This window comes from Taudactylus pleione, unplaced genomic scaffold (genome assembly GCF_031769625.1).
Source record: "Taudactylus pleione unplaced genomic scaffold, aTauple2 ptg000442l, whole genome shotgun sequence".
Classification (NCBI taxonomy): domain Eukaryota; kingdom Metazoa; phylum Chordata; class Amphibia; order Anura; family Myobatrachidae; genus Taudactylus; species Taudactylus pleione.
Genome location: NW_028284844.1, coordinates 944213 through 962383, shown reverse-complemented (window position 1 = coordinate 962383; position 18171 = coordinate 944213). Strand labels below are relative to the sequence as shown.

Here is an 18171-nt window from a genome sequence, read left to right as displayed (position 1 = left end):
ATGCATGGGACGGTAGCTGTAGGTTGGAGAGTTTGCACCCTGTACAATGATGTATGGGACAGTGGCTGTAGGTTGGAGAGTTGCACCCTGTACAATGATGCATGGGACGGTAGCTGTAGTTTGGAGAGTTTGCACCCTGTACAATGATGCATGGGACGGTAGCTGTAGTTTGGAGAGTTTGCACCCTGTACAATGATGCATGGGACAGTGGCTGTAGTTTGGAGAGTTTGCACCCTGTACAATGATGCATGGGACAGTGGCTGTAGGTTGGAGAGTTTGCACCCTGTACAATGATGCATGGGGCAGTGGCTGTAGGTTGGAGAGTTTTTGCACCCTGTACAATGATGCCTGGGACGGTAGCTGTAGGTTGGAGAGTTTGCACCCTGTACAATGATGCATGGCACAGTGGCTGTAGGTTGGAGAGTTTGCACCCTGTACAATGATGCATGGGACGGTAGCTGTAGGTTGGAGAGTTTGCTCCCTGTACAATGATGTATGGGACAGTGACTGTAGGTTGGAGAGTTTGCGCCCTGTACAATGATGCATGGGACAGTGGCTGTAGGTTGGAGAGTTTGCTCCCTGTACAATGATGTATGGGACAGTGGCTGTAGGTTGGAGAGTTTGCGCCCTGTACAATGATGCATGGGACAGTGACTGTAGGTTGGAGAGTTTGCTCCCTGTACAATGATGTATGGGACAGTGACTGTAGGTTGGAGAGTTTGCGCCCCGTACAATGATGCATGGGACGGTAGCTGTAGGTTGGAGAGTTTGCACCCTGTACAATGATGCATGGGACAGTGGCTGTAGGTTGGAGAGTTTGCACCCTGTACAATGATGCATGGGACGGTAGCTGTAGGTTGGAGGGTTTGCACCCTGTACAATGATGCATGGGACAGTAGCTGTAGGTTGGAGGGTTTGCACCCTGTACAATGATGCATGGGACGGTAGCTGTAGGTTGGAGAGTTTGCACCCTGTACAATGATGCATGGGACGGTAGCTGTAGGTTGGAGAGTTTGCACCCTGTACAATGATGCATGGGACAGTGGCTGTAGTTTGGAGAGTTTGCACCCTGTACAATGATGCATGGGACAGTGGCTGTAGGTTGGAGAGTTTGCACCCTGTACAATGATGCATGGGGCAGTGGCTGTAGGTTGGAGAGTTTTTGCACCCTGTACAATGATACATGGGACAGTGGCTGTAGGTTGGAGAGTTTGCACCCTGTACAATGATGCATGGGACGGTAGCTGTAGGTTGGAGGGTTTGCACCCTGTACAATGATGCATGGGACGGTAGCTGTAGGTTGGAGGGTTTGCACCCTGTACAATGATGCATGGGACGGTAGCTGTAGGTTGGAGAGTTTGCACCCTGTACAATGATGCATGGGACGGTAGCTGTAGGTTGGAGAGTTTGCACCCTGTACAATGATGCATGGGACAGTGGCTGTAGTTTGGAGAGTTTGCACCCTGTACAATGATGCATGGGACAGTGGCTGTAGGTTGGAGAGTTTGCACCCTGTACAATGATGCATGGGGCAGTGGCTGTAGATTGGAGAGTTTTTGCACCCTGTACAATGATGCATGGGACGGTAGCTGTAGGTTGGAGAGTTTGAACCCTGTACAATGATGCATGGGACGGTAGCTGTAGGTTGGAGAGTTTTTGCACCCTGTACAATGATGCATGGGACGGTAGCTGTAGGTTGGAGAGTTTGCACCCTGTACAATGATGCATGGCACAGTGGCTGTAGGTTGGAGAGTTTGCACCCTGTACAATGATGCATGGGACGGCAGCTGTAGGTTGGAGAGTTTGCTCCTTGTACAATGATGTATGGGACAGTGACTGTAGGTTGGAGAGTTTGCGCCCTGTACAATGATGCATGGGACAGTGGCTGTAGGTTGGAGAGTTTGCTCCATGTACAATGATGTATGGGACAGTGACTGTAGGTTGGAGAGTTTGCTCCCTGTACAATGATGTATGGGACAGTGACTGTAGGTTGGAGAGTTTGCACCCTGTACAATGATGCATGGGACGGTAGCTGTAGGTTGGAGAGTTTGCACCCTGTACAATGATGCATGGGACAGTGGCTGTAGTTTGGAGAGTTTGCACCCTGTACAATGATGCATGGGACAGTTGCTGTAGGTTGGAGAGTTTGCACCCTGTACAATGTTGCATGGGGCAGTGGCTGTAGGTTGGAGAGTTTTTGCACCCTGTACAATGATGCATGGGACGGTAGCTGTAGGTTGGAGAGTTTGCACCCTGTACAATGATGCATGGGACAGTGGCTGTAGGTTGGAGAGTTTGCACCCTGTACAATGATGCATGGGACGGTAGCTGTAGGTTGGAGGGTTTGCACCCTGTACAATGATGCATGGGACGGTAGCTGTAGGTTGGAGAGTTTGCACCCTGTACAATGATGCATGGGACGGTAGCTGTAGGTTGGAGAGTTTGCACCCTGTACAATGATGCATGGGACAGTGGCTGTAGGTTGGAGAGTTTGCACCCTGTACAATGATGCATGGGACAGTGGCTGTAGGTTGGAGAGTTTGCACCCTGTACAATGATGCATGGGACGGTGGCTGTAGGTTGGAGAGTTTGCACCCTGTACAATGATGCATGGGACAGTGGCTGTAGGTTGGAGGGTTTGCACCCTGTACAATAATGCATGGGACAGTAAAGGTGCATACACACTAGACGCTATTTTGCCCGATTTAGACGCATCGGAACGGCAAATCGTGCAAAATATGTGCAAATCATGAGTGTCCACTCACGATAACGATGCCGTTGTGCGTACCCGCGGGTCGTCGTACACGACGCACTGAAATCGTTAAGGACGCACGATAGATCGTTGGTCAGATTGGACACTTTTTAGCAGCATATCGTGTCCTGGAGTGCCGGGGAGCTACCGGGGAGAGTTCAAGGGAAATCGTTCACAACATCGCAGCGTTTGCACATCGTCTAGTGTGTAGGCACCTTAAGGCTACAGCCTGGTGTAACAACTGCTGTGTATTGTCCTCCTGTGATGGTGCTTTCACACTGATGCTGGGTAACCTCGGGGGTCCGTGTGCGCCAGATCATACGTTTTGTTTTATCAGAGACACTGAAAGAGGTCGAATATAGTAACTCCTGATATGTCCAGGGCCCCATCACTACCCGGGGGTGGGGGGCTACAAGCCCACCTGACACCTTTATACACCAGATTTTTCACTCTCCGAGCTTTATCTGCCTTTGTGAAGGCTTGGACGATAGAGATAGATGGAGGTGTCTGTGCATTATATGCAGGCGGAGAGCTGGCTGATTATCAGGGTAAAGGGCCCAGGGATATACACAGTGTCATTTACATTTGTCAATACAGTAATGAGAAGGACAATGAAAGCTTTACACTGTTGTAATGCATAGGTAATGGGGCATTCATAGCTGTGGGATGGTGCAACAGAAAGGCTAATGGGCAGAGTTTGTCATTTGTGTCCTCACTGCGGGGTGCTCAAGCACAATAAGCATTTAAGGCCCCAGCTGAGGTGATCTTTGAAGACCTCTGCATTTATCTGCATGAGCTGACAAGGCATGTCCCTGCTGTTTAGGGCCTTTAAGGTTAAGCACATGATACACTTGCTAACCCATTGAATCAAAGGCAGGCGACCTGTGGCTTTCCAGTTGCTACGGGGTCCCATAACGCCAGTCAGCGGACACCTAAACCTGGACAACGTGAGAAATTACTGGCATGCCAGGCCCCTTAAATCCTTTACTGCCACGGTGATCTCTGGAACCGTATGGAACAACCAGTTTTAGGTTGACGAGGTTCAATGTAGGGTGACAGCGTGCAATATTTATACGAGTCACAAAATAACCGCCAGTGTCATCTGACAGGCCAGTGAGCGAACCCGGTACGCCGAGTATATAGATATATATAGTACAGTCACCGGGCACGTCAAGGGGCATTTATATATCTGTATGGCAAAAGAGTTCTACTGGACGCCATGTTTATAAGGCAGGCTGCGCAGGAAGTGAAAATGTCCTGGGTCCCACGTAATGTGATATAAAGTCAAAGGTTGGAGCATAACAAAGAAGGGGTGGGGCTTATTAGCAAAACGCGCTACGCAATATCAATACAGGGAAACAATTCCAATGATAAAACCGGCACCAGTGCTACGCCAGTTGGTGCGTAGTGTAGCAGAAACACACAGCGCCATTTGGTGGACATTTACGCAAAATTGGCAGCAACGGTTTTACAAATGCTGGACGGCGCAGGCGTTTTTATAAACGTAACACTGTTAGATATTTATTCATGATATTATCGATAGCTCCACAATCTGGCCCAGCGTCCTCGCGCCTACAAGCGCGCGTTCCCAGGCCAATAGCAAAAAAATGCGTGGAATCAGGTGTGCTACGTTGTGTCAGTACACTAGACTCTGTTTATGAAATGTCGTCTTAACGCAAGCAATGAATGATTGATCGCTAACACATTCCGCCCTACGCTTCCCTCCTGCTCTGTATTTAGGGTAAGGAGCAATGTTTTAAAAAAAAAAAAAATCAATTCTGTTCTACTTTACCAGATAAGTTATCTGAACAGATACTGCTTAAATGGGAAAACACAGCGGGGTGAGATTAACTGTCCACTTCTAAATGAATGACCTTTGCTTAAGCCTGATTAATAGTGATATCCTTAGTAATGACTTGCCCCTATGATTTGTGGAATACATTTGAAATAAAACTGGCCTTTAATGGTTGCGGAAGCTGGTAGCGCTGGTGAAATTAGCCAGAGGGATGTAAAATGTTCCTGGCAATAATATTTAAAATAATTTGGGGTAGATTAACAAACGTGGGTCGCAAATGTATTTTTCCTATGTTCGGGTTTTGTTTTGTTTTTGTTTTGTATTTTTTTTTTATTGTAATCCGGCATTAGTGATCTGTTTTGTGTTTTTTTTTTTATTGTAATCCGGCATCAGTGATCTGTTTTGTGTTTTTTTTTTTATTGTAATCCGGCATTAGTGATCTGTTTTGTGTTTTTTTTTTTATTGTAATCCGGCATTAGTGATCTGTTTTGTGTTTTTTTTTTTTATTGTAATCCGGCATTAGTGATCTGTTTTGTGTTTTTTTTTTTTATTGTAATCCGGCATTAGTGATCTGTTTTGTGTTTTTTTTTTTATTGTAATCCGGCATCAGTGATCTGTTTTGTGTTTTTTTTTTTATTGTAATCCGGCATCAGTGATCTGTTTTGTGTTTTTTTTTTTATTGTAATCCGGCATCAGTGATCTGTTTTGTGTTTTTTTTTTTATTGTAATCCGGCATCAGTGATCTGTTTTGTGTTTTTTTTTTTTATTGTAATCCGGCATTAGTGATCTGTTTTGTGTTTTTTTTTTTTATTGTAATCCGGCATTAGTGATCTGTTTTGTGTTTTTTTTTTTATTGTAATCCGGTATCAGTGATCTGTTTTGTGTTTTTTTTTTTATTGTAATCCGGCATTAGTGATCTGTTTTGTGTTTTTTTTTTTATTGTAATCCGGCATCAGTGATCTGTTGTGTGTTTTTTTTTTTATTGTAATCCGGCATCAGTGATCTGTTTTGTGTTTTTTTTTTTATTGTAATCCGGCATCAGTGATCTGTTTTGTGTTTTTTTTTTTTATTGTAATCCGGCATTAGTGATCTGTTTTGTGTTTTTTTTCTTTTCCTGTGTAATTTTAATCACATAAATTGCACGCAGCTTTGAGTGGGTTTAATTATACTGTATAGAAGCTCTTTAATTTGCACGGCGCATTAAGCGTTTCCAAAGATGGTCTCCCAGGGCAGTGATGTGACGTCTGACGGACATCACTTAATATCGCACCTCAGGGTAGGGCCCTTGTCACCTGGATTTGGGTATTTACACTGATGGTGCACTACAAAGAATTCTGCTCTCAGCCTAATCTAATTGACTGAGGTTTAGTTTGAGTAAACCAGGATTTGTGAGCTGTACTATTAAGTACATATCAGGAGCCAGCTGGTACAATCCGGTAGATAAAAGAAACTGTTTAATTATTGCTATTATTCCTGCTGTTAATCCCTTGTGCTCATTTGCTGTGTACATCTCACATAGAAATCTGTCCGTCAGCAGGAGAAGACCATTATATATATCTCTGCTAAGCTGCCAAACCCAAACTGCAATAAAGCAGCTAATTGCAAATGTTGTACATCTGTACATCATATTACTGTCTCTGAGGCTGGAATATGGAAGCAGCCTGAGGCCTTGTTACTAGCCATATTGCAATGAAGTGGGTCGTTTGTGATTTTAAAATAAGTGATCATAGGCCGGATCCTCTTCAGGGTCCACCAAATGAAATGCATGGTGATATAATGGGACATGTTTTATATGTAAGAGTTGCTATACCATGAGATGAGAATGTTATACCCATTGCCTGCTGGGAGTGGAGGCAGCCATCTTGTGGATTAGGATTGATGTGCCTTGTGCCTCAGTCATGAGTACCTAGTGAATTGATATAATAAATATTTGTTTGGCCGGTCCGAATCCACTGTGTGTATGAGCTGGGTGCATGTTACGGCTATTTTCATAGTTTATATATCAGAATATCATCGATAACTTTAGGGGCTTCCATGTGCATGATTCCACAAACCACTTCTTTCTATGAGACTTTTATAAATAGTGATAGATAAGTGACATTATTATATGTATAAACCGACTACAAATAACGTTGATATAATGGATGCTTTGCGATGCTATCGTTATATGTATTATTACATGAATGTACAGAGATGAATTTGTGACATGAAGATTTTACTTACCTGGAGCCAGGTTGTCTGTCTTGCAATAGTGCGAGCAGGGCCTTCCTACCTATATATCTGTCTGTTATTACCCAGTTTTGTTCTATTAATGTATATGCCGTGCTATATAAGAAACTGTTAATAATAATAATAATCCCCCCAAAAATCTGTCACCTGTGTAAACATGTATTTTATTAAGATATATAACTTGGTATACAGTAGTAAAATTAAGAATTCATTAATGAGGAGTTTTTTATTTAACATAATTCATTGTGGTTAGATATAAGAACAACCTTGGTATTTAGCAGATTTTTTTTTTTCTTTCTTCAGGCTGTTAATATTCATTTATATTTCTGCACAGTGTCATGTGACTACCATGACAACCACAGTCACATGATGTATTGAGCTGGGAGGCTTTGGAATGCCCTCTGAGCTCTGTATGCACTGTAAAATCCTCTCCCTCCCCCCTGTGCCATCACATGTGTATGACTGGAAAATATATATTTTTTTGTAACCTCCAGAGACTTAAGGTGGGAACATACTGCAAAGATTTGTCTGCAGATCGAGTGAACGATACGGAACGACCATCATCTTCCAGGCAGCTGCCGGTCCCGCTGGCCCAGGGCAGGTCCACCCCCACCAGACATATTGCTGGTACACACGGGCCGACGGGCACCAGCTATATAGGCTGATCAATTGATCGGCCATATATCTATCAGTGTGTACCCAGCTTTAAACACCAAGTGCAGGGGTGGGGCCTATTGTGGCAGATGTTGAATAATTCAATATCTGTAATGTTAACTATGGCTGCATTCACCATTTGAAGCTGATAGGTGAACCATATCTTCTAAATAAACTAGGGATGTGCAGGCTCGGATAGGTTCGAGTTTGCACGTGGAGTTCGGATTTTTCCCTCCAAAAAAACGGAACTCAGAAAGAGGCAAAACGTCATCTTGCATGGACGAACATCATCATTCCTGGACTTTTGTGCAAGATGACGTTTTGCCTCTTCCTGAGTTCCGTTTTTTTTGAGGGAAAAATCCGAACTCCACGTGCAAACTCAAACCTATCCGAGCCTGCACATCCCTAAAATAAACACGGTGAACTTATCTACTGGAACTTCCCAAATTGCTTCTCTGCCAGCTCTCCAAATATTATGTTGGGACAGCACAGTGGCACAGTAGTTAGCATAGCTGACTGGCAGTAATGGGGTGACGGTTCAGTTCCAACCAGGACTCCATCCTTGTGGAGTTTATATGTTCTCTCTGTGCTCCTTTTCGGGGTGCTCCAGTCTCCTCTTACACCCCATAAACAGACTGGTAGGTTAATTGGCTACTGACAATAATGTATATTAGTGTGTGCATGTACATGTTATAGGGAATATAGATTGCAAGCTCCACTGGAGAAGGGACTGATGTGTGCGCTATATACTGCGTAATATGTGTGCGCTATATACTTAACTGTTAATAGAATAATAATGCTATTCCTGTATCAGTTTTTATGAATTTTAATTTTGTTTAGATCGGTTCTATTATCACTTTTTTCTAGCAAGTTCACTTTGTGTGCTTCCATTTGTATGAGCGTCAACCAGTTATGGTCTAGTTATGTCACCAGCAAGAAATTAAGGGGGAGATTATCAAACCTTGAAGAGAGATAAAGGAGTCTATTCATGAAGCAGTGAAAAGAGTGGAGTAGTGTGCCAGTGGAGAAGTTGCCCATAGCAACCAATCAGCTTTGAGGTTTCATTTATCATGTACATTCTGTAAAATAATAGGTAGGAGCTGATTGCTTGCCATGGGCATCTTCTCCACTGGCACACTTCTCCATTCTTCACTGCTTCATGAATAGACCCCAATGTACCAACCAACAGCCACTCCTAACTGTCACTTTACAGGCTGTGCTAGAAACGTGACAGTTAGAAGCTGATTGGTTGCTATGAGCAACTTCTCCATTTGATCTCTCTCCAAGATGTGCTAAAAAAAAGGAAATAAATCACTTTATGAGTTGTTTTACAGAGGAACGTATCTGCACAAGTTCTGCGTTGACTATTAGCAGAATATGTTACGATGAAGATGCAATCTTGTGTTATGAGTAACGAGTATTGACGTTCAGCAGTTGGTTTGCAGAGGTTGTGCTGAAGACGTTTTGTACTTTGGTGGAAATCCCCCCCAAAAATGTAAAACACTTTTTTATTTTTTTATTCTTAAGACAAAAGTTTTCCAATTACAGAACCATTGATCCGATATTAAAAATTGTTCCATGAGCTGAACACACTTCTATCGGTCATTATTATTGGTCATTATAGCCGTGCACATTCTATAACCTGTGGCCAATTCAGCCTCAAATTGCTTAATTGGTTGCCGGGACCACAGCGGATATGGGCTCCTTAAATTGCAGCAGTCAAGTTGTGCTACGAATAGTTAGTGCTAACAATAGTTAGTGCTACGAATAGTGTTACAAATAGTGCTATGAATAGTGCTACCAATAGTTAGTGCTACCAATAGTTAGTGCTACGAATAGTGCTACGAATAGTTAGTGCTACCAATAGTTAGTGCTACGAATAGTGCTACGAATAGTTAGTGCTATCAATAGTTAGTGCTACGAATAGTGTTACAAATAGTGCTATGATTAGTGTTACATATAGTGCTACAAATAGTGTTACAAGTAGTGCTATGACTAGTGTTACATATAGTGCTACAAATAGTGTTACAAATAGTGCTATGAATAGTTAGTGCTACGAATAGTTAGTGCTACAAATAGTGCTACAAATAGTGCTATGAATAGTTAGTGCTACGAATAGTTAGTGCTACGAATAGTGCTACAAATAGTGCTATGAATAGTGTTAAAAATAGTGCTACGAATAGTGTTAAAAATAGTGCTATGAATAGTGTTACAAATAGTGCTATGATTAGTGCTATGAATAGTGCTACAAATAGTGCTACGAATAGTGCTACAAATAGTGTTACAAATAGTGCTACAAATAGTGTTACAAAAAGTGCTATGAATAGTGCTACGAATAGTGCTATGAATAGTGTTACAAATAGTGCTACGAATAGTGCGCACACAGTGAGTTTAAATGATGATGGGGATGAAAATTAGCGCAGGGTCTTTCGCAGAAATGCGTACAACTCTGGAGATGGGCGAATATGCACATTTAGTTTTGTGCACGCAATGTGGGAGCAATTACGGGCGACTTGAGTTCATATCTACATTAGATGTTATATAAATACTGCAATATAGGCGTTTTTTGTTATCACCAGTCAATGTACAATACGAGAAGTCTGGTGAATTCGGCTTCATCGCCAGCCCCCCCCCCCCCCTCCCTCCCTCCTCGTCATAACGATTATTCTCACTCCGATAATTCCAGAGGTTCTGATAGAAATAAGCCCGGCGTCTGGAGAATGGAGCCTATTTGGCAGATCCTGCTGAATGAAGCTGACGAGTACCATGCTGCTTATATAGACTGATAGAAAGCAACGCGTTTCGTACGCTGCATGTCAAATATTACAAAATAAACAAAGAATCGAGGCAGGACAATTACTCCTTATATGTATGAAGTCAGCCTAATGTTCCCCTGTCTTACTGTACATCGTGTCTTACGCACCAGCAAGCCTGCTCTGTTTTTCCACTTAAGTGGACCTAAAGTGAACAGTAAAAAAAATAAACTGAGGTGTAAAGCTTCAAAATGACATTTGCAGAATAACAAGCACAATAGTTTATTGTGTCCCTACCTCTGTCACCATTTAGTAGCTTGTGTTGGTTGCCTCATGTAGACCTGATTGCTTCAGGCCAGAGGTAAGCAGGGTGTGGCTGTCTGGCTGTTGTGGAACTACAACTACCAGGCTACCTAACTGTATTTCAGGCTGACCTAGTAGCTGGTGTTTAAAACTGATTTGAACATTTTTAGTTTTCCGGGTAAAATAGTTTCATTACACCCATGAGATCTACTTTTGTTCTATAAAGAAAAACAAGCATTCTGCCATTTTCATGATAATTTGGCCACAGGGGGGCGGTGTTTATTTTAACTTGGATGAGAAAGCATTTTGCCGCCTATGCTAATATCACCAGGCAGTTGATTGTTTTTGTTGCCCTCTACACCCTCGGATAAATGGATTCTTCTCCGTAGCCCCATGGCAAAGGGTGGGGGTTCTAGAGACCTCTGCCCCTTATGGGGGATCAGGAATGGTAAATACAGGAGCCTTTTGCCATTTTTTGTGTTTTCTGACCTCCTGTGTATGAAAAACAGCCTAAAAAAAACAAAAAAAACCAAGATTAATTTATTTCTTGTTTATCTGTTCTTATCCAATTGTTTATTAAACAGGTTAAAGGGCGAAAAACATCTGATAACCTTTGGTCGGTTTTCTGGTAACAACATATTTTGCCTTGATACAGACATGAAATACATCTCGTAGTATATATAAAATAGTATCTTAAAAAATGTAAATATTTAATCATCTTGTTTGCAAATTACATGACTCCTTAGAGAAAACAAAAAAAATCACAGAATCAAAATAACCAGTGAAATTTTTTTTTTTTTTTTTTTAGATTTAATAAAAAATAGAGACAATCTTTATATTTGAGTTTTCAATAAGTTTGGTATCTGCGGTCATGCACCGCTGCAGGATGTAGCTGCTGTATAAAGAATTCATAGTAATAATGATATCGAAAATTATTTATTTTCCAAGAACGGCATTTTCTGTATAGAAAAGTGGTGCTTTGTTCAAATGACTGATGCTTAGTAACACAAAGTAACCGTTGTGTAAAATAATGATAAAATGGCCATTAGGTGGCACTCTTCTGTTCCTGCCTGTGAATTATTTTTACCTATTTATTTGTTATAATTTACTTATATAGAGTCAACATACTCTGTTGTACTTTACAATGGGATTTTCAGCCAACATGCTGCAATCATTTCGGTAGGAGAAAATATATACCTAAAGTTCTGTGTGCAGACAATGGCCCTCATTCAGAGCCGTGCGCTCTGAGCAGAGCGCACGCTCTGAATGAGGGCCGCCCTCCATGAAAATGGAGCGTCCTCCTGGACGCTCGTATAGCTGTGGGTCACCACCCACAGCCTATACGAGCGTGCATTGTGATGGCCGCGATGGTCGTGACCATCGCGACCATCGAAACTGCGAGCCGGAGCATGCGGTTGAGGTTTTCAACCGCAAGCTCCGGAGTGATTTTGGCTCTATCAGAGCCAAAATCACTCCCACTGACATCACTAGTGATGTCAGTGGGCCGGCTTCTGACGGGAGGCGTTCCCGTGGGAACGCCCCCGTCAGGGAGGCACACCCCCGGCACGCCCACCAAAGGGGGCGTGCTGTCAATCAACATCGACAGCACGCCCCCTTTGATCAGACACAACGAGCGAAGGACTTTCCTTCGCTCGTCGCGTCTGGCGCATGCGCACGGCGGAGCTCCCTCCGTCGTGCGCATGCTCAGTGCATAACATCGACCCACTTGCGAGCGGACAGCCGCTCGCGAGTGGGTCTGAATCAGGCCCAATGTTTTTTTATTTATGATTAAACCTGGCAAATAATATGAATAAAACACTTAGGGGCATATTCAATTAGTGCGGCTAATTGCTGCGCCAGAACTATTGAATTAGCGGGGATTCTTCACATGCGAGTTCCCGAAACCCAGCGCGCAAGTCCCCGCAGTCAGACTTTACCTTGCAGCTCATGGAGGTGCAAGGTAAAATCCGCGTAAAAACCACCAAATCGGGCTCGCGCGGGGAAAAACCCATTGATTCCTCAGTTTACGCGGAATCAGTGTGTTTTTGTGCGTGGGTCCCGATTTTCGGGGCGGGAAAAAGGCTCTTTAATTGAATAGCTTTTTCCCGAGCCGCTGGAATTTTGCACGGCAATTAGTCGCCCGCGGCTAATTGAATATGCCGCTTAGTTTTCGTGTGAAAACGAAAGGCAATCCCACGCATTTAAGCATAAACCCCCAGTTTTTAAGAAAAGAACTAATCATGAAGGTTAGTATTGTACATTTTATATAATTTTAGAGCTTTATATCAAATTAATCAGCACAGTCTGCTGGCGTGTCCTAGTTACATCGCTATGCGACTTAGACACAGTTTTGGGGGAAAAAAACCGCAAAAAAGACCCCCTGGCGCCAGCAGAGTCTAATGGGACCTTGCACGTCGAGAGGGTCTGTTTGGCGCAAATGCAGAAAAGATGTGTGAGGACGCGTCTTACATTCCCAGTTCACACAGTAAGATCTGGCAGACAGCTTAGCTTATGACTTTGTTGCAACAATGTTACTGCTCTACCCCAATCAGTGGCAGCTGATGCTTTGTACACAAGAGCTTGCACTCACATGCAACATAAAAGCAACCTCTATTAAATGTAAAACCATGTACTTTGTTTTAGCTGAGCATTCAAAGCGCGTACTCGGATCTTCCCTACAGCACAGAGCACAGTGGCCCTCGTTCAGAGGCGGTCGCAAGAAGCGAGCGCTTGTTCTGAAAGAGGGCGGCCACTTGTTTTTTTTAGTGCGGCCTCCTGGTCGCTAGCTAAGCTGTGGGTTATCACCCACAGCTTTAGCGACCGACCAGGTTGATGGTCGCGATGGTCAGGACCATCGCGGCCATCAGGGCTTGCGAAGAGACCCTAAGGTTGGGTCTCGGCAACTGTAAGCCCCAGGGAGCTTCCTGCTCTGATCGAGCAGGAAGCTCCCCACTGACATCATTGCTGATGTCAGTGCGGCCGCCCACAAAACGGCAGGCGTTCCTTAAGGAACGTCTCCGTTTGTGTAGCCACCCCACCCCCACCCCGCCTACAAAACGGGGCGAGCTGTCGATCAACATCGACAGCCGCCCCTTTTGTAGTGAGCTCCGGAGCGAGAGAAGTTCTCTCTCGCTCCGGGGCATGCACACGCGCAGTGCGGCCACTGCGCGTGCGCAGGGTCTTTACATCGACCCGGTTGCGAGCGCTCAGCGCTTGCGACCGGGTCTGAATGAGGCCCAGTGTCCTTACTCAGAGATCGCTGTTGTATTGTATATTATACACATGTGAACACTGCGGGTTAATGCTGACATTGACTTAAAGCGAATGAACGCTTGTCGGTAGGTGTATATGTCATATGTGGCCACGGTAACCATGGAAAACGAGACAACAGTGCTAGGACAGTATCCTTATCTTTAGTGGACAAGCCGAGCTTGAGCCTAAAAGCATCGCTGGTAAGAAAAAGAAAATTACAGGAAGCTCCTAACTACCAAGACACTGGCAGCTTTAGGGATACAGATCCCTTAATGAGTTAATGTCCCAATTAGCCAAAGACACATTTCTTTATCATCAAAAAGTAATTAAATGACTCGGCAGACAGAAATATACTTAGTATTTTTCTAGCTAATGCAGCGCATTTTCCATGCTCTTCCTAAAGGCGTTTCCGCTGTGATGCATTAAAGCGCTGTAGGGTCAGTGCACAGAAAGACCGTCTGGAGGGAAGTATTGTTGGATTTCAATTTACAGCTTGAAAGTGTATAGTATTAGTTGGCTAGCTGTAACTACTCTAGATCAAAGTTAGGTCATATATATTCGTCTACTGTGCATTGCGTCATCATAAGTCCGCCCCCTGCCCACAAATTGAGCGAAAGCTGGCATTTTGCAGTGGGGGAGGGTCCGTGATGATGGGACTCACGGTGCCCCCCCCCCCAGAATTTGACCCTGGGACCAAGTTCACCAGAATCTCCAGGAGGGAAGGTCCAAATGTCAGCAACTATGGTTTAGGTAACCTGGGACTCTACAGTTGTAGAACTACAAATCCCAGCATACTCTGACAGCCTTTAAACAACAGCTAGGGAGCCTTAGGGGTAAATATACTAAAGCGAGAGTTTCTAGCTATTATCTTCTGGAAAGTGCTAGATAAATGTTAAGTGGAATCTGATTGGTTACTACGGGCAACATCTCCACTTCTAAAAACTCTCACTTTAGTAAATTTACCCCTTATAATCCTGGAGCATTTAATTTCCCAATATTGGCCCATGAGCGGTGTGATTTAATTTTAAGTGTTTCAAATATCCCTAATCTGATTCATATATACATATATATGTATATATGAACAAGCAGGAACGGAAGACATTTGCAGTAGAGGCCTGGCAGAGCATCACCAGGGATGAAACCCAGCGTCTGGTGATGTCTATGCGTTCCAGACTTCAGGCTGTAATTGCCTGCAAAGGATTTGCAACAAAGTATTAAAAAGTGAAAGTTAGATTTAGGATTGTTTAGTTTGTCCCATTACTTTTGGCCCCTTAAAAAGTGGGAGGCACATATAGAAACCGTTGTAATTCCTACACCGTTCACCTGATTTGGATGTAATTAGCCTCAAATTAAATCTGAAAGTCTGCAGTTAAATCACATCTTGTTTGTTTCATTTCAAAGCCATTGTGGTGGTGACTAGAGGTCAAAATATGAAAATTCTGTCAATGTCCCAATATTTATGGACCTGACTGTGTATATATATATATATATATATATATATATATATAGCCCTTTCCACAAGTGTTTCAAATATCCCTAATCTGATTCACATATATATAAATATTTGATGTGACACATACTACGTGAAAATGTGCAGAGATAAAGCTAGTCCTGGCTCCGTCTTTATGGCTGCCTGCGTATGATGTATACAGTGATTACACTTTTAGGGGTCTATTTACTAAATTGTGTTAGGAGATAAAGTGAACAGTGTTAAGGTACCAGCCAATCAGCTCCTAACTGCCATGTCACAGGCTGTGTTTGAAAAATGACAGTTAGGAGCTGATTGGCTGGTACCTTATCACCGGTCACTTTATCGCCTAACACAGCTTAGTAAATAGACCCCTAAGTGACACTGGAGAACAACTAGAGTAATATCACAGATGCTGGGTTGGGATAAAACAATGTTACAATTCCCTGACCTCTGTGTCAGGTGTTAGCTGCTTCTTAAGCCAGGTACACGCTGGTGCGATGTCGGTACGATATGACGGTTCCGGCGGAATCGGAACGACATATTGGCCACATCGCTCAGTGTGTATGTCCAATATGCGACCTCCCGCGGACGCTTGCGACATCGTCCGGTTGCTCGTGCTGCACGACTAAGGTATCGTTCCATCGTTCATGACTTCGTTCTAATGTTTACCCAGGATCCAATATGTCGGTCCGGCGGCTGGGTGCTCATCGCTCAGTGTGTACTCAGCATACGTGATGATGATCAATTTATTTTTTTACACCGTCCAGCATTCGCCAGATCCTCCAGCATTATAGGGATTGTTAAAACTCCATGACGTTATAATTATTATGTGTTTTTACTCGTTCCATTTTCTATATTCACATATATAACAGTTTATATGAACCCCCCAGGGTGCTAACAGGTACCATACTGCCAAACGCGCGTTTTATAAGAGAGGTCATGTATGATATCATGTCTGAGTTCTGATGCAGTTATATTTCCAATTTAAAAATCATTACAGTCAAAGGACCAAATCCTCCCACCCCTCCCTCCTTAATTTGGGGAGCTATTAGCTGATAATGCATAGAACGGTGCGGTCTTGAATGTAACCCTTAGGACGTGTCTGCTGTAGCGTAATCGACTTTAAACTCCGATTGCCAGCGCCAATTTCCTGCGAGTTAATCAGGAAACTTTCAGCATATACCAGAGAGGTCTGACCGTCCCGGGCCGGGAGTGAGAGTGGACAGATTAGTATTGGGAAAAAGAGGAAACAGCAAGGGAGAGTTCCAGCAAGATATTACTTACAGAAACTGAGTCATAGGGGTATATTTACTAAAGTGCTGGTTTTTAGAAGTGGAGATGTTGCCCATAGCAACCAATCAGATTCTAGTTACTGTCTTCTAGAAGGTGCTAGTTAAATGTTAAGTAGAATCTGATTGGTTGCTATGGGCAACATCTCCACTTCTAAAAACTCTCACTTTAGTAAATTTACTCCATAGATTACAAATGAGCACAGATATTATATAAGCACATTTTATTGAAAACATTTTTTTTATGCATCCAACAGGGGCTTTGAGCATTTTAAGATGCTCTGTAAAATATAGCTCAGTAGAGAGGCTACTGAGTAAACTATAAATGCGATAAGTATTAGGAGTAAAAGTGAAGTCGGCAATGCAGAAAGGGAATTATTACCTGGTTCTTGGTACAAGTTTATTGGCTGATACATTCAGTAGCTGATTGTCTGTATCTTTCAATGGAATTACTTACAGGAAGTCTGCTGTGTGCAGGAAAATATCTTCCCCATCCAACATCTCAACTTTATTTTAAATATCTTCTATTCTGTTTAGGAATCTCTTTGGTAGCTGATGAATTTATATAAATAAAGTTGTGCGTTAGCATTAGTGAGCCTGTAAGAAATGAAATGTAGATTCCCTGGTTTGGATATAGTGATAGAATATCAATAATAATAGTCTGTATTCCTTATAAAAGTCGTCAAACTGTCTAATAAAGTAAATTGTTATTCTATAAAGTGCTGTATATACTACTGTAGGTAGGAAATGGCCAGGATAGCACATTTTCAGGACACAAAGGGGGTGAGTCAGTTGGTTTGGCTGCCCCCCAATGGGCGTATATACAATTTGGCGCTCGACAGAACAGGTCAATTGTTGGTCTGTACGTATACCCAAAGCGCCTAAAGTGGGTTGGGGGGGAGGGGGGGTGGCACATTTCTTCTCACAGCCTCCTGAGGTGCAAGAAGAAATATGTGCAAAGTCAGTTGTTTGGGCGCCCTAATGGTGATTTGGGCGCTCTAATGGTGGTTTGGGCATCCTGACCACTAGCTTAGACGGGTTTAGCCGCTTTGCGGAGCTAAAACCGGTGCTTTTAAGTGTGATAAATACTAAATGTGCACATGGAGAAACAATGGAATTCCTCCGTTAGGCGCCTGTTCGTTTAGACGCCTAGCTGGGCGCATGCAACACAATTGAACCGCCCCATAGAGCCTGATTGAAATGCCGATGTTTAAGGAATTGAGCAATTTATTTATTTTACTGCGCAGGCGCCTAATTTGCACCGCGCGTGCCTCCTGAATGTAGTTGCGATTTTAGGGGCACGCACGGAAAAGTGCATTGTAAATGTATTGGGACGCTTCATTGCTCACATAGGAGGCCATACTCAGATGAAAAATCTGCACCTGCTGATACAAGTTTCGATGATGCGACCGATGATGGCGTCTAAAGACGTACCAGACGGTAATGCAGCGTCTACAGACGCCAAATCTGTGCGTTTCAGTCCTTGCACATTTGGACGCACTTATGTACACAGGCAAGGACTTTGCAGCGTAATTTGCATAAAGATGCAAACGTGCGATCGGCAAAAGACACGGACATGGCAATCTCCAACTCAGCATCAGGCCCAATATTTGGACAAATTGGACCATGTCCCGAATCTGCCAACTCTACACCCAAATCATTTGTGACACCCC

General features: G+C 43.3%; 1 protein-coding gene and 1 long non-coding RNA gene across 3 annotated transcripts in view; one reads left to right on the top strand and one right to left on the bottom strand.

The window, feature by feature from the left end:
* ROR1 (ROR family WNT receptor 1) overlaps positions 1 to 18171 on the top strand; it is a 328168-nt gene that overhangs the window by 1093 nt on the left and 308904 nt on the right. The window lies entirely within an intron of this gene.
* LOC148505685 (uncharacterized) overlaps positions 10770 to 18171 on the bottom strand; it is a 32589-nt gene continuing 25187 nt past the window's right edge. Inside the window, exon 3 of the long non-coding RNA XR_015869856.1 lies at positions 10770 to 10996. This is a non-coding gene — a long non-coding RNA (uncharacterized LOC148505685). The remainder of the gene's footprint in view (positions 10997 to 18171) is intronic.